The sequence below is a fragment of the Haemaphysalis longicornis genome, unplaced genomic scaffold, assembly GCF_048455015.1.
Source record: "Haemaphysalis longicornis isolate Haplotype H1 unplaced genomic scaffold, Haemaphysalis longicornis Haplotype H1 scaffold_15, whole genome shotgun sequence".
Lineage (NCBI taxonomy): Eukaryota > Metazoa > Arthropoda > Arachnida > Ixodida > Ixodidae > Haemaphysalis > Haemaphysalis longicornis.
The window spans coordinates 23622270-23636687 of record NW_027526257.1 but is presented as its reverse complement, the minus strand read 5'-3'; the positions used below and the strand labels follow the sequence as shown (position 1 = coordinate 23636687).

Sequence of the window (14418 nt, the reverse complement as noted above, 5' to 3'; positions counted from 1 at the left end):
GTCTTGGGGCCACAGTGAGCCTTAGAGGGTTCAACACTGGTTGACCACTCTCGAAATGTCGTAGACAATCAGGTCGCGGCCAGATGATTAAAAAGAAGGTCCCCATCACCAAGAGAAGTCGGAGTAGCTATGGATACCACCCCCGAGCGCAGGAAAAAAATACTTTGACATAAATTCCCTAAAAAGTAGAGGGGAAAATCGCCCCGCCGGTAGCGTAGTGGTCATCGCACCAGACCGCTATTCTGGAGGTCGCGGGTTCGGATCCCACCTGGTGGAAATTTTCCCTCCGCTTGCTTTCCTTCTTTACAAATTTTTATCTATTGGAATGACCTACAACTTACTCCCCTTTGCTTTCCGAGGTTTTTTTTTGACCACCAATTTTTATTTCTGTGGTATTTTTACGAGCCACTTATTTCATATTCTCAGTCCCTACATGCATAGCGAGAGATTCTGTTCTGGCGCTCTTGGGGCCATAGTGAGCTTAAGAGGGTTCAACACTGGTTGACCACTCTCGAAATTTCGTAGACAATCAGGTCGCGGCCAGATGATTAGAAAGAAGGTCCCCATCACCCAGAGAAGTCGGAGTAGCTCTGGATACCACCCCCAAGCACAGGAAAAAACTCATCATCATCATCATCACCAGCCTATCTACGCCCACTGCAGGGCAAAGGCCTCTCCCATTATTCTCCAATTACCTCGGTCCTGTGCAAACTGTGACCAATTTATCCCCGCAAACTTCTTGATCTCATTTGCCCATCGAACTTTCTGCCGCCCCCTGCAATGCTTGCCTTCTCTACGGATCCACTCTGTTACCCTTAATGACCAGCGGTTATCTTGCCTTCGCATTACATGCCCTGCCCACGTCCATTTCTTCTTCTTAATTTCTACTAACATGTCTTAACACCAGTTTGCTCTCTGACCCACTCCATTCTCTTCTTGTCCGTTAATGTTACGCCTATCATTTTCCGCTCCATTGCCCGCTGAGTCGTTCTCAATTTAAGTTGAACCCTCTTAGTGAGCCTCCAAGTTTCTGCCCCGTAGGTGAGTACTGGTAAGATGCAGCTGTCATACACTTTCTTCATCAGCGACAATGGTAGGCTGCTATTCATTATCTCAGAATGTCTGCCATATGCACCCCACCACATTCTGATCCTTCTAATTATCTCTGCCTCATGGTTGGGATCTGGGGTCACAACTTGGCCTAAGTAGATATAATGGCTTACCACTTCCACTGCCTCGCCACCTATCTCAAACTGCTGTGCTGTCCCGAGGTAATTGTTCATTACTTTAGTTTTCTGCATATTAATTTTCAGGCCCACGGTTCTACTCTGTTCGCCTAGTGGGGAAAGCATGCTTTGCAATTCGTCCCCCGAGTTACTTAGCAAGGCAACGTCATCAGCAAATCTGAGGTTACTGAGGTATTCTCCATTAACCCCTTCTCCCACCTGTTCCCAATCCAACGTTCTCAATACTTCTTGTGCGCATGCTGTGAATAACATTGGAGAGATTCTGTCTCCTTGTCTGACACCCTTCCTTATAGGTATTTTAGTGCTCTCCCTATGGAGGATGATGGTAGCTGTAGACCCACTGTAGATATCCTCTAGTATTCTTACATAATGCTCATCTACCCCCTGGTTCCGTAATGCCTGAATGACTGCTGGGGTTTCGAGCGAGTCAAATGCTTTCTCATAATCTATGAAGGCTATATATAGGGGTTCCGTATACTCAGCGCACTTCTCTATCACCTGATTGATCGTGTGAATATGGTCCATTGTTGAATAACCTTTACGGAACCCTGCTTGTTCGTTAGGTTGACTGAAATCTAAGGTTTCAGAGATTCGGTTAGCGATTACCTTGGTAAATACCTTGTAGACGACTGACAGTAAGCTGATCGGACTGTAATTTTTAAAGTCCTTCATGTCGCCTTTCTTATGGATTAGGGTGATGTTCGCGTTCTTCCAAGATTCCAGTACCATTGCGGTCATTAGGCATTGCGTATACAGGTTTGCCAGTTTTTCAAGTACAATTTCTCCGCCATCCTTCAAGAGGTTTACTGTTATCTGATCCTCACCAGGTGCTTGGCCCCCTTTCATTTCTTCCAAAGTCTTCCTTACTTCTTCGGTCGTTACTGGTGGGATGTCTATCTCCTCTGAACTGCTGTCTCGTTCGGCATTATCCAGCATGTCCCGGCTACTGTACAGATCCCTATAGAACTCCTCGGCCACTGTGACTTTTTATTCCTATTTGTGATGACATTGCCTTGCTTATCCTTAAGTGCATACATCTGATTTTTACCCACGCCAAGACGTCTCTTCACTGCTTTCATGCTACCTCCGTTCATTACAGCGTATTCGATCCTCTCCATATTATACTTCCGTATGTCAGCTGTCTTACGCCTATTGATTAACTTCGAGAGCTCGGCTAGTTCTATTCTGTTAGCTGCGGTAGAGATTCTCATGGTTTGCCGTTTTCTGATTAGATCTTTCGTCTCCTGTGAAAGTTTATCAGTATCCTGTCTAGCCATAGTGCCCCCGACTTCTATTGCACACTCCGTGATGATGCGTGTAAGGTTGTCGCTGGCTTCCTGTGTCGTAAGCTCGGCTTCCTCGTTAAGGGCGGAATATCGGTTCTGCAGCGCGATCCTGAATTCTTCTACTTTACGTCTTACTGTTAGTTCGTTTATCGGCTTCTTTCATACTAGCTTGTTGAGGTCTCTCCTCAAATCAAGCCTAATTCGAGAACTTACCATACGGTGGTCACTGCACCTTACCCTTCCGAGCACTTCCACATCCCGCACGACGCCAGGGTTATCGCATAATATGAAGTCAATTTCATTTTTGCGCTCCCCATTCGGGCTCCTCCAGACCCACTTCCGACTCTCCCGTTTACAGAAGAAGGTATTCATTATGCTGAGGTTATTCCGTTCTGCAAACTAAACTAGTAGGTCCCCGCTGCTATTTCTACAGCCCAGATTATAGTTCCCAACTGCCTTGTCTCCAGCCTGATTCTTGCCTACTTTAGCATTGAAGTCCCCCCATAACTACGGTATACTGTGTATTTAATTATGCCATTGCCGATTCCACGTCTTCATAGATGCGTTCCACTACTTGGTCGTCGTAGCTGGATGTGGGCGCGTAGCCCTGTACCACCTTGAGCTTGTACCTCTTATTGAGCCTAATTACAAGACCTGCTGCCCGTTCGTTAATGCTATAGTATTCGTCTATGTTGCCAGCTATGCTTTTATTGACTAGAAATCCCACTCCCAGTTCTCTTTTGTCCTCTAGACCACAGTAACATAGGACGTGTTCATTTTTCAGCACCGTAAAGGCTTCGCCTGCCCTCGTAACCTCGCTAAGGCCTATTACGTCCCAATTAATGCCCTCTAGTTCCTTGAACAACACCTCGAGACTTGCTCCGCTAGATAAGGTTCGCGCGTTAAACGTTGCCAGGTTCAGATTCCATTGGCGGCCTGTCCGGATCTTGGGATTCTTAGCACCCTCTGCTGCGTCACAGGTCTGACCGCCGCCGTGGTCAGTTGCTTCGCAGCCGCTGGGCACTGAGGGCCGAGAGTTAATTGGCGTATTCATGGGAGGTTGTGGCCGTTACTACACCAGGGTGGCCAATCCTGCTCTGGTGAGGGAGTGCATTACCGGCAATGGTCGCCGGGGTCAGGATGAACCTTAAGCCCCTTTGTGCAATTCCATCAATACGCGGATTTTTTTTTAATCCGGTGGGACTTGTCCGGCACCGGGATTCGAACCACGGTCCTTCTGCACGCGAGGCGGGTGTTCTACCTTTACGCCATCGCTGCATCTAAGGAAAAATACTTTGACATAAATTCCATAAAAAGTAGAGGGGAAAATCACCCCGCCGGTAGCGTAGTGCTCATCGCACCAGACCGGTATTCTGGAGGTCGCGGGTTCGGATCCCAACTGGCGGAAATTTTCTCTTCGCTTGCTTTCCTTCTTTCCAAGTTTATCTGTTTCAATGACCCACAACTTACTCCCATTTGCGTTCCGAGGTTTTTTTTGACCGCCAACCTTTATTTCTGTGGTATTTTTACGAGATACTTATTTCCTAATTTGATTCCCTACATGCATAGCCAGGGATTCAGTTCTGGCAGTCTTGGGCCATTGTTAGCTTAAAAGGGTTCAACACTGGTCGACCACTCTCGAAATGTCGTAGACAAAATCGGGTCACGGCCCGATGATTAAAAAGGTCCCCTTCACCCAGAGAATTCGGAGTAGCTCTGACTACCACCACCAAGCACAGGAAAAAAATACTTTGACATAAATTCCATAAAAAGCAGAGGGGAAAATCGCCCCGCTGGTAGCATAGTGGTCATCGCACCAGACCGGTATTCTGGAGGTAGCGGGTTCGGATCCCACCTGGCGGAAATTTCCTCTCTGCTTGCATTCCTTCTTTCCAAATTTTTAATCTGTTTCAATGACCTACAACTTACTCTTCTTTGCTTAACGGTGTTTTTTTGACCGCCAACCTTTATTTCTGTGGTATTTTTACGAGCTACTTATTTCGTATTCTGATTCCCTACATGCATCGCGAGAGATTCTGTACTGGCAGTCTTGGTGCCATAGTGAGCTTAAGAGGGTTCAACACTGGTTGACCACTCTAGAAATGTCGAAGACAAAATCGGGTCACGGCCCGATGAATAAAAAGGTCCCCTCCACACAGAGAAGTCGGAGTAGCTCTGGCTACCACTCCCAAGCACAGGAAAAAAATACTTTGACATAAATTTCATAAAAAGCAGAGGGCAAAATCGCCCCGCTGGTAGCGTAGTGGTCATCGCACCAGACCGGTATTCTGGAGATCGCGTGTTCGGATCCCACCTGGCGGAAATTTTCTCTCCGCTTGCTTTCCTTCTTTCCAAATTTTTTATCTGTTTTAATGACCAACAACTTACTCTTCTTTCCTTAACGGCGTTTTTTTTTACCGCCAACCTTTATATCTGTGGTATTTTTACGAGCCACTTATTTCCTATTTTCATTCCCTACATGCATAGCGAGGGAATCCGTTGTGGCAGTCTTGGTGCCATAGTGAGCCTAAGAGGGTTGAACACTGGTTGACCACTTTCAAAATGTCGTAGACAATCGGGTCACTCCCTGATGATTGAAAAGGTCCTCTTCACCCAGAGAAGTCGGAGTAGCTGTGGCTACTACCCCCAAGCACAGGAAAAAAATACTTTGACATAAATTCCATAAAAAGTAGAGGGGAAAATCGCCCCGCCGATAGCGTAGTGGTAATCGCACCAGACCGGTATTCTGGAGGTCGCGGGTTCGGATCCCACCTGGCGGAAATGTTCTCTCCACTTGCTTTCCTTCTTTCCAAATTTTTCATTTGTTTCAATGACCTACAACTTACTCTTCTTTGCTTTCCGAGGTTTTTTTTTGACCGCCAACCTTTATTTCTGTGGTATTTTTACGAGCCACTTATTTCATATTCTGATTCTCTACATGTATAGCGAGGGATTCTGTTCTGGCAGTCGTGGTGCCATAGTGAGCCTAAGAGGGTTGAACACTGGTTGACCACTTTCAAAATGTCGTAGACAATCGGGTCGCGGCCAGATGATTAAAAAGAAGGTCCCCATCACCCAGAGAAGTCGGAGTTGCTGTGGCTACACCCCCCAAGCAGAGGAAAAAAAATACTTTGACATAAATTTCATAAAAAGCAGAGGGGAAAATCGCCCCGCTGGTAGCGTAGTGGTCATCGCACCAGACCGGTATTCTGGAGGTCACGTGTTCGGATCCCACCTAGCGGAAATTTTCTCTCCACTTGCTTTCCTTCTTTCCAAATTTTTTATCTGTTTTAATGACCAACAACTTACTCTTCTTTCCTTAATGGCGTTTTTTTTTACCACCAATCTTTATATCTGTGGTATTTTTACGAGCCACTTATTTTCTATTTTCATTCCCTACATGCATAGCGAGGGATTCTGTTGTGGCAGTCTTGGTGCCATAGTGAGCCTAAGAGGGTTGAACACTGGTTGACCACTTTCAAAATGTCGTAGACAATCGGGTAGCGGCCAGACGATTAAAAAGAAGGTCCCCATCACCCAGAGAAGTCGGAGTAGCTCTGGATACCACCCCCAAGCACAGGAAAAAAATACTTTGACATAAATTCCATAAAAAGTAGAGGGGAAAATCACCCCGCCGGCTGCGTAGTGGTCATCGCACCAGACCGGTATTCTTGAGGTCGCGGGTTCGGATCCCACCTGGTGGAAATTTTCTCTCCGCTTGCTTTCCTTCTTTCCAAATTTTTTATCTGTTTCTATGACATACAACTTACTCCCTTTTGCTTTCCGAGGTTTTTTTTTACCGCCAACCTTTATTTCGGTGGTATCTTTACGAGCCACTTATTTCCTATTCTCATTCCCTACATGCATAGCGAGCGATTCTGTTGTGGCAGTCTTGGTGCCATAGTGAGCTTAAGAGGGTTCAACACGGGTTGACCACTCTAGAAATGTCGTAGACAATCGGGTAACGGCCCGATTATAAAAAGGTCCCCTTCAACCAGAGAAGTCGGAGTAGCTCTTGCTACCACCCCCAAGCACAGGAAAAAAATACTTTGACATAAATTCCATAAAAAAAAGAGGGGAAAATCGCCCCGCCGGTAGCATAGTGGTCATCGCACCAGACCGGTATTCTGGAGGTCGCGGGTTCGGATCCCACCTGGCGGAAATTTTTTCTCCGGTTGCTTTCCTTCTTTCCAATTTTTTTATCTCTTTCAATGACCTACAACTTACTCTTCTTTGCTTAGTGGCTTTTTTTTGACCGCCAACCTTTATTTCTGTGGTATTTTTACGAGCTACTTATTTCGTATTCTGATTCCCTACATGCATCGCGAGAGATTCTGTACTGGCAGTCTTGGTGCCATAGTGAGCCTAAGAGGGTTCAACACTGGTTGACCACTCTAGAAATGTCGTAGACAAAATCGTTTCACGGCCCGATGATTAAAAAGGTCCCCTCCACACAGAGAAGTCGGAGTAGCTCTGGCTACCACTCCCAAGCACAGGAAAAAAATACTTTGACATAAATTTCATAAAAAGCAGAGGGCAAAATCGCCCCGCTGGTAGCGTAGTGGTCATCGCACCAGACCGGTATTCTGGAGATCGCGTGTTCGGATCCCACCTGGCGGAAATTTTCTCTCCGCTTGCTTTCCTTCTTTCCAAATTTTTTATCTGTTTTAATGACCAACAACTTACTCTTCTTTCCTTAACGGCGTTTTTTTTTACCGCCAACCTTTATATCTGTGGTATTTTTACGAGCCACTTATTTCCTATTTTCATTCCCTACATGCATAGCGAGGAAATCTGTTGTGGCAGTCTTGGTGCCATAGTGAGCGTAAGAGGGTTGAACACTGGTTGACCACTTTCAAAATGTCGTAGACAATCGGGTCACTCCCTGATGATTAAAAAGGTCTCCTTCACCCAGAGACGTCGGAGTAGCTGTGGCTACTACACCCAAGCACAGGAAAAAATACTTTGACATAAATTCCATAAAAAGTAGAGGGGAAAATCGCCCCGCCGATAGCGTAGTGGTCATCGCACCAGACCGGTATTCTGGAGGTCGCGGGTTCGGATCCCACCTGGCGGAAATGTTCTCTCCACTTGGTTTCCTTCTTTCCAAATTTTTCATATGTTTCAATGACCTACAACTTACTCTTCTTTGCTTTCCGAGGTTTTTTTTGACCGCCAACCTTTATTTCTGTGGTATTTTTACGAGCCACTTATTTCCTATTCTAATTCTCTACATGTATAGCGAGGGAGTCTGTTCTGGCAGTCGTGGCGCCATAGTGAGCCTAAGAGGGTTGAACACTGTTTGACCACTTTCAAAATGTCGTAGACAATCGGGTCGCGGCCAGATGATTAAAAAGAAGGTCCCCATCACCTAGAGAGTCGGAGTTGCTGTGGCTACACCCCCCAAGCAGAGGAAAAAAATACTTTGACATAAATTTCATAAAAAGCAGAGGGGAAAATCGCCCCGCTGGTAGCGTAGAGGTCATCGCACCAGACCGGTATTCTGGAGGTCGCGTGTTCGGATCCCACCTGGCGGAAATTTTCTCTCCGCTTGCTTTCCTTCTTTCCAAATTTTTTATCTGTTTTAATGACCAACAACTTACTCTTCTTTCCTTAACGGCGTTTTTTTTTTACCGCCAACCTTTATATCTGGTATTTTCACCAGCCACTTATTTCCTATTTTCATTACCTACATGCATAGCGAGGGATTCTGTTGTGGCAGTCTTGGTGCCATAGTGAGCTTAAGAGGGTTCAACACGGGTTGACCACTCTAAAAATGTGGTAGACAATCGGGTCACGGCCCGATTATTTAAAAGTTCCCCTTCACCCAGAGAAGTCGGAGTAGCTCTGGCAACCACCCCCAAGCACAGGAAAAAAAATACTTTGACATAAATTCCATAAAAAGCAGAGGGTAAAATCGCCCCGCTGGTAGCGTGGTGGTCATCGCACCAGACCGGTATTCTGGAGGTCGCGGGTTCGGATCCCACCTGGCGGAAATTTTCTCTCCGCTGCTTTCCTTCTTTCCAAGTTTATCTGTTTCAATGACCTACAACTTACTCCCCTTTGCGTTCCGAGGTTTTTTTTAACCACCAACCTTTATTTCTGTGGTATTTTTACGAGCCACTTATTTCATATTCTCAGTCTCTACATGCATAGCGAGAGATTCTGTTCTGGCAGTCTTGGGGCCATAGTGAGCTTAAGAGGGTTCAACACTGGTTGACCACTCTCGAAATGTCGTAGACAATCGGGTCACGGCCCGATGATTAAAAAGGTCCCCTTCACACAGAGAAGTCGGAGTAGCTGTGGCTACCACCCCCAAGCACAGGAAAAAATACTTTGACATAAATTCCATAAAAAGTAGCGTGGAAAATCGTCCCGCCGGTAGCGTCGTGGTCATCGCACCAGACCGGTATTCTGGAGGTCTTGGTATCGTATTCCACCTGGAAGGAATTTTCTCTCCACTGTCTGTCTTTCTAAATTCTGTCTGTTTCAATGCACCACAACTTCCTCTCTTTGATTTCCAAGGTTTTTTTTAACAGCGAACCTTTTTTTCTGTGTTTTTTCTACGAGCCCCTTTTTTTCCAATTCTGATTCGCTACATGCATAGCAAGGGCATTTGTTATCGCAGTATTGTGCAATACGGAGCCTAAGGGGGTTCAACGCTGGTTGACCACTATAGAAATGTCGTAGACAATCGGGTCACAGCCCGATGATTAAAAAGGTCCCCTTCACTCAGAGAAGTCTGAGAAGCTGTGGCTACCACCCCCAAGCACAGGAAAAAAATACTTTGACATAAATTCTATAAAAAGTAGAGGGGAAAATCGCCCCGCCGGTAGCGTAGTGGTCATCGCACCAGACCGGTATTCTGGAGGTCATGGGTTCAGATCCCACCTGGTGGAATTTTTCTCTCCGCTTGCTTTCCTTCTTTCCAAATTTTTTATTGGTTTCAATGACCTACAACATCCTCCCCTTTGCTTTCCGAGGTTTTTTTTGACCGCCAACCTTTATTTCTGTGGTATTTTTACGAGCCACTTATTTCCTATTCTCACTCCCTACATGCATAGCGAGGGATTCTGTTCTGGCAGTCTTGGTGCCATGGTGATCTTAAGAGGGTTCAACACTGGTTGACCACTCTCGAAATGTCGTAAACAATCAGGTCGCGGCCAGATGATTAAAAAGAAGGTCCCCATCACCCACAGAAGTCGGAGTAGCTCTGGATACCACCCCCAAACACAGGAAAAAAATCATCATCATCAGAAGCAGCAGCCTATCTACGCCCACTGCAGGGCAAAGGCCTCTCCCATTATTCTCCAATTACCTCGCTCCTGTGCCAACTGTGATCAATTTATCCCCGCAAACTTCTTCATCTCATCTGCCCATCTAACTTTCTGCCGCCCCCTGCAACGCTTGCCTTCTCTAGGGATCCACTCTGTTACCCTTAATGACCAGCGGTTATCTTGCCTTCGCATTACATGCCCTGCCCACGTCCATTCCTTCTTCTTAATTTCTACTAATATGTCTTTAACACCAGTTTGCTCTCTGACCCACTCCGTTCTCTTCTTGTCCCTTAATGTTACGCCTATCATTTTCCGCTCCATTGCCCGCTGAGTCGTTCTCAATTTAAGTTGAACCCTCTTAGTGAGCCTCCAAGCTTCTGCCCCGTAGGTGAGTACCGGTAAGATGCAGCTGTCATACACTTTCTTCATCAGCGACAATGGTAGGCTGCTGTTCATTATCTGAGAATGTCTGCCATATGCATCCCAGCACATTCTGATCCTTCTAGTTATCTCTGCCTCATGGTTGGGATCTGGGGTCACAACTTGGCCTAAGTAGATATATTCGCTTACCACTTCCACTGCCTCGCCACCTATCTCAAACTGCTGCGCTGTCCCGAGGTTATTGATCATTACTTTAGTTTTCTGCATATTCATTTTCAGGCCCACGGTTCTACTCAGCTCGCCCAGTGGGGAAAGCATGTTTTTCAATTCGTCCCCCGAGTTGCTTAGCTAGGCAACGTCATCGGCAAATGTGATGTCACTGAGGTATTCACCATTAACCCTTACTCCCACCTGTTCCCAATCCAACGTTCTGAATACTTCTTGTAAGCATGCTGTGAATAACATTGGAGAGATTGTGTCTCCTTGTCTGACACCTTTCCTTATAGGTATTTTAGTGCTCTCCCTATGGAGGATGATGGTAGCTGTAGACCCACTGTAGATATCCTCTAGTATTCTTACCTAATGCTCATCTACCCCCTGGTTCTGTAATGCCTGAATGACTGCTAGGGTTTCGACCGAGTCAAATGCTTTCTCATAATCTATGAAGGCTATATATAGGAGTTCAGTATACTCAGCGCACTTCTCTATCACCTGATTGATCGTGTGAATATGGTCCATTGTTGAATAACATTTACGGAACCCTGCTTGTTCTTTAGGTTGACTGAAATATAAGGTTGCAGAGATTCGGTTAGGGATTACCTTGGTAAATACCTTGTAGACGAGTGACCGTAAGCTGATCGGCCTGTAATTTTTCAAGTCCTTCGTGTCGCCTTTCTTATGGATTAGGATGATGTTCGCGTTCTTCCAAGATTCCGGTACCATTGCGGTCATTAGGCATTGCGTATACAGGTTTGCCAGTTTTTCAAGTACAATTTCTCCGCCATCCTTCAAGAGGTCTGCTGTTATCTGATCCTCACCAGGAGCATTGCCCCCTTTCATTTCTTCCAAAGTCTTCCTTACTTCTTCGGTCGTTACTGGTGGGATGTCTATCTCCTCTGAACTGCTGTCTCGTTCGGCATTATCCTGCATGTCCCGGCTACTGTACAGATCCCTATAGAACTCCTCGGCCACTGTGACTTTTTATTCCTATTTGTGATGACATTGCCTTGCTTATCCTTAAGTGCATACATCTGATTTTTACCCACGCCAAGACGTCTCTTCACTGCTTTCAGGCTATCTCCGTTCTTTACAGCGTATTCGATCCTCTCCATATTATACTTCCGTATGTCAGCTGTCTTACGCTTATTGATTAACTTCGCGAGCTCGGCTAGTTCTATTCTGTCAGCTGCGGTAGAGATTCTCATGGTTTGCCGTTTTCTGATTAGATCTTTCGTCTCCTGTGAAAGTTTATCAGTATGCTGTCTAGCCATAGTGCCCCCGACTTCTATTGCACACTCCGTGATGATGCGTGTAAGGTTGTCGCTGGCTTCCTGGGTCGTAAGCTCGGCTTCCTCGTTAAGGGCGGAATAACGTTCTGCAGCGCGATCCTGAATTCTTCTACTTTACGTCTTACTGTTAGTTCGTTTATCGGCTTCTTTCATACTAGCTTGTTGCGGTCCCTCCTCAAATCAAGCCTAATTCGAGATCTTACCATACGGTGGTCACTGCACCTTACCCTTCCGAGCACTTCCACATCCAGCACGACGCCAGGGTTATCGCATAATATGAAGTCAATTTCATTTTTGCGCTCCCCATTCGGGTTCCTCCAGATCCACTTCCAACTCTCCCGTTTACAGAAGAAGGTATTCATTATGCGGAGGTTATTCCGTTCTGCAAACTAAACTAGTAGGTCCCCGCTGCTATTTCTACAGCCCAGATTATAGTTCCCAACTGCCTTGTCTCCAGCCTGATTCTTGCCTACTTTAGCATTGAAGTCCCCCCATAACTACGGTATACTGTGTTTTTACTTTAGCCATTGCCGATTCCACGTCTTCATAGAAGCGTTCCACTACTTGGTCGTCGTAGCTGGATGTGGGCGCGTAGCCCTGTGCCACCTTGAGCTTGTACCTCTTATTGAGCCTAATTACAAGACCTGCTGCCCGTTCGTTTATGCTATAGTATTCGTCTATGTTGCCAGCTATGCTTTTATTGAGTAGAAATCCCACTCCCAGTTCTCTTTTGTCCTCTAGACCACGGTAACATAGGATGTGTCCATTTTTCAGCACCGTAAAGGCTTCGCCTGCCCTCCTAACCTCGCTAAGCCTTATTACATCCCATTTAATGCCCTCTAGTTCCTCGAACAACACCTCGAGACTTGCTTCGCTAGATAAGGTTCGCGCGTTAAACGTTGCCAGGTTCAGATTCCATTGGCAGCCGGTCCGGATCTAGGGATTCTTAGCACCCTCTGCTGCGTCACAGGTCTGACCGCCGCCGTGGTCAGTTGCTTCGCAGCCGCTGGGGACTGAGGGCCGAGGGTTAGTCGGCGTATTCATGGGAGGTTGTGGCCGTTACTACACCAGTGTGGCCAATCCTGCTCTGGTGAGGGAGTGCATTACCGGCAATGGTCGCCGGGGTCAGGCCGCACCCCAAGCCCCATTGTGCAATTCCATCAATACGCGGATTTTTTTTTTAATCCGGTGGGAAATGTCCGGCACCGAAATTCGAACTACGGTACTTCTGCACGCGAGGCGGGTGTTCTACCTTTACGCCATCGCTGCATCTTAGGAAAAATACTTTGACATAAATTCCAAAAAAGTAGAGGGGAAAATCACCCCGCCGGTAGCGTAGTGCTCATCGCACCAGACCGGTATTCTGGAGGTCGCGGGTTCGGATCCCACCTGGCGGAAATTTTCTCTCCGCTTGCTTTCCTTCTTTGCAAGTTTATCTGTTTCAATGACCCACAACTTACTCCCAGTTGCGTTCCGAGGTTTTTTTTGACCGCCAACCTTTATTTCTGTGGTATTTTTACGAGATACTTATTTCCTAATTTGATTCCCTACATGCATAGCCAGGGATTCAGTTCTGGCAGTCTTGAGCCATAGTTAGCTTAAAAGGGTTAAACACTGGTTGACCACTCTCGAATTGTCGTAGACAAAATCGGGTCACAGCCCGATGATTAAAAAGGTTCCCTTCACCCATAGAAGTCGGAGTAGCTCTGGCTACCTCCCCCAAGCACAGGAAAAAAATACTTTGACATAAATTCCATAAAAAGCAGAGGGGAAAATCGCCCCACTGGTAGCATAGTGGTCATCGCACCAGACCGGTATTCTGGAGGTAGCGGGTTCGGATCCCACCTGGCGGAAATTTCCTCTCCGCTTGCTTTCCTTCTTTGCAAGTTTATCTGTTTCAATGACCCACAACTTACTCCCAGTTGCGTTCCGAGGTTTTTTTTGACCGCCAACCTTTATTTCTGTGGTATTTTTACGAGATACTTATTTCCTAATTTGATTCCCTACATGCATAGCCAGGGATTCAGTTCTGGCAGTCTTGAGCCATAGTTAGCTTAAAAGGGTTAAACACTGGTTGACCACTCTCGAAATGTCGTAGACAAAATCGGGTCACAGCCCGATGATTAAAAAGGTTCCCTTCACCCATAGAAGTCGGAGTAGCTCTGGCTACCTCCCCCAAGCACAGGAAAAAAATACTTTGACATAAATTCCATAAAAAGCAGAGGGGAAAATCGCCCCACTGGTAGCATAGTGGTCATCGCACCAGACCGGTATTCTGGAGGTAGCGGGTTCGGATCCCACCTGGCGGAAATTTCCTCTCCGCTTGCTTTCCTTCTTTCCAAATTTTTTATCTGTTTCAATGACCTACAGCTTACTCTTTGCTTAACGGCGTTTTTTTTACCTCCAACCTTTATTTCTGTGGTATTTTCACCAGCCACTTATTTCCTATTTTCATTACCTACATGCATAGCGATGGATTCTGTTGTGGCAGTCTTGGTGCCATAGTGAGCTTAAGAGGGTTCAACACGGGTTGACCACTCTAGAAATGTCGTAGACTATCGGGTCACGGCCTGACTATTAAAAAGGTCCCCTTCACCCAGAGAAGTCGGGGTAGCTCTTGCTACCACCCCCAAGCATAGGAAAAAAATACTTTGACATAAATTCCATAAAAATAAGAGGGGAAAATCGCCCCGCCGGTAGCGTAGTGGTCATCACACCA

The 14418-nt window shown here is 46.3% G+C and overlaps 1 non-coding gene across 1 annotated transcript; it reads left to right on the top strand.

Moving 5' to 3' along the window:
* The first annotated feature begins 203 nt into the window (after positions 1–203).
* Trnas-gcu (transfer RNA serine (anticodon GCU)) lies at positions 204–276 on the top strand. Its single transcript has one exon. It is a non-coding gene; the product is annotated as a tRNA-Ser (tRNA).
* The last annotated feature ends 14142 nt before the right edge of the window (positions 277–14418 follow it).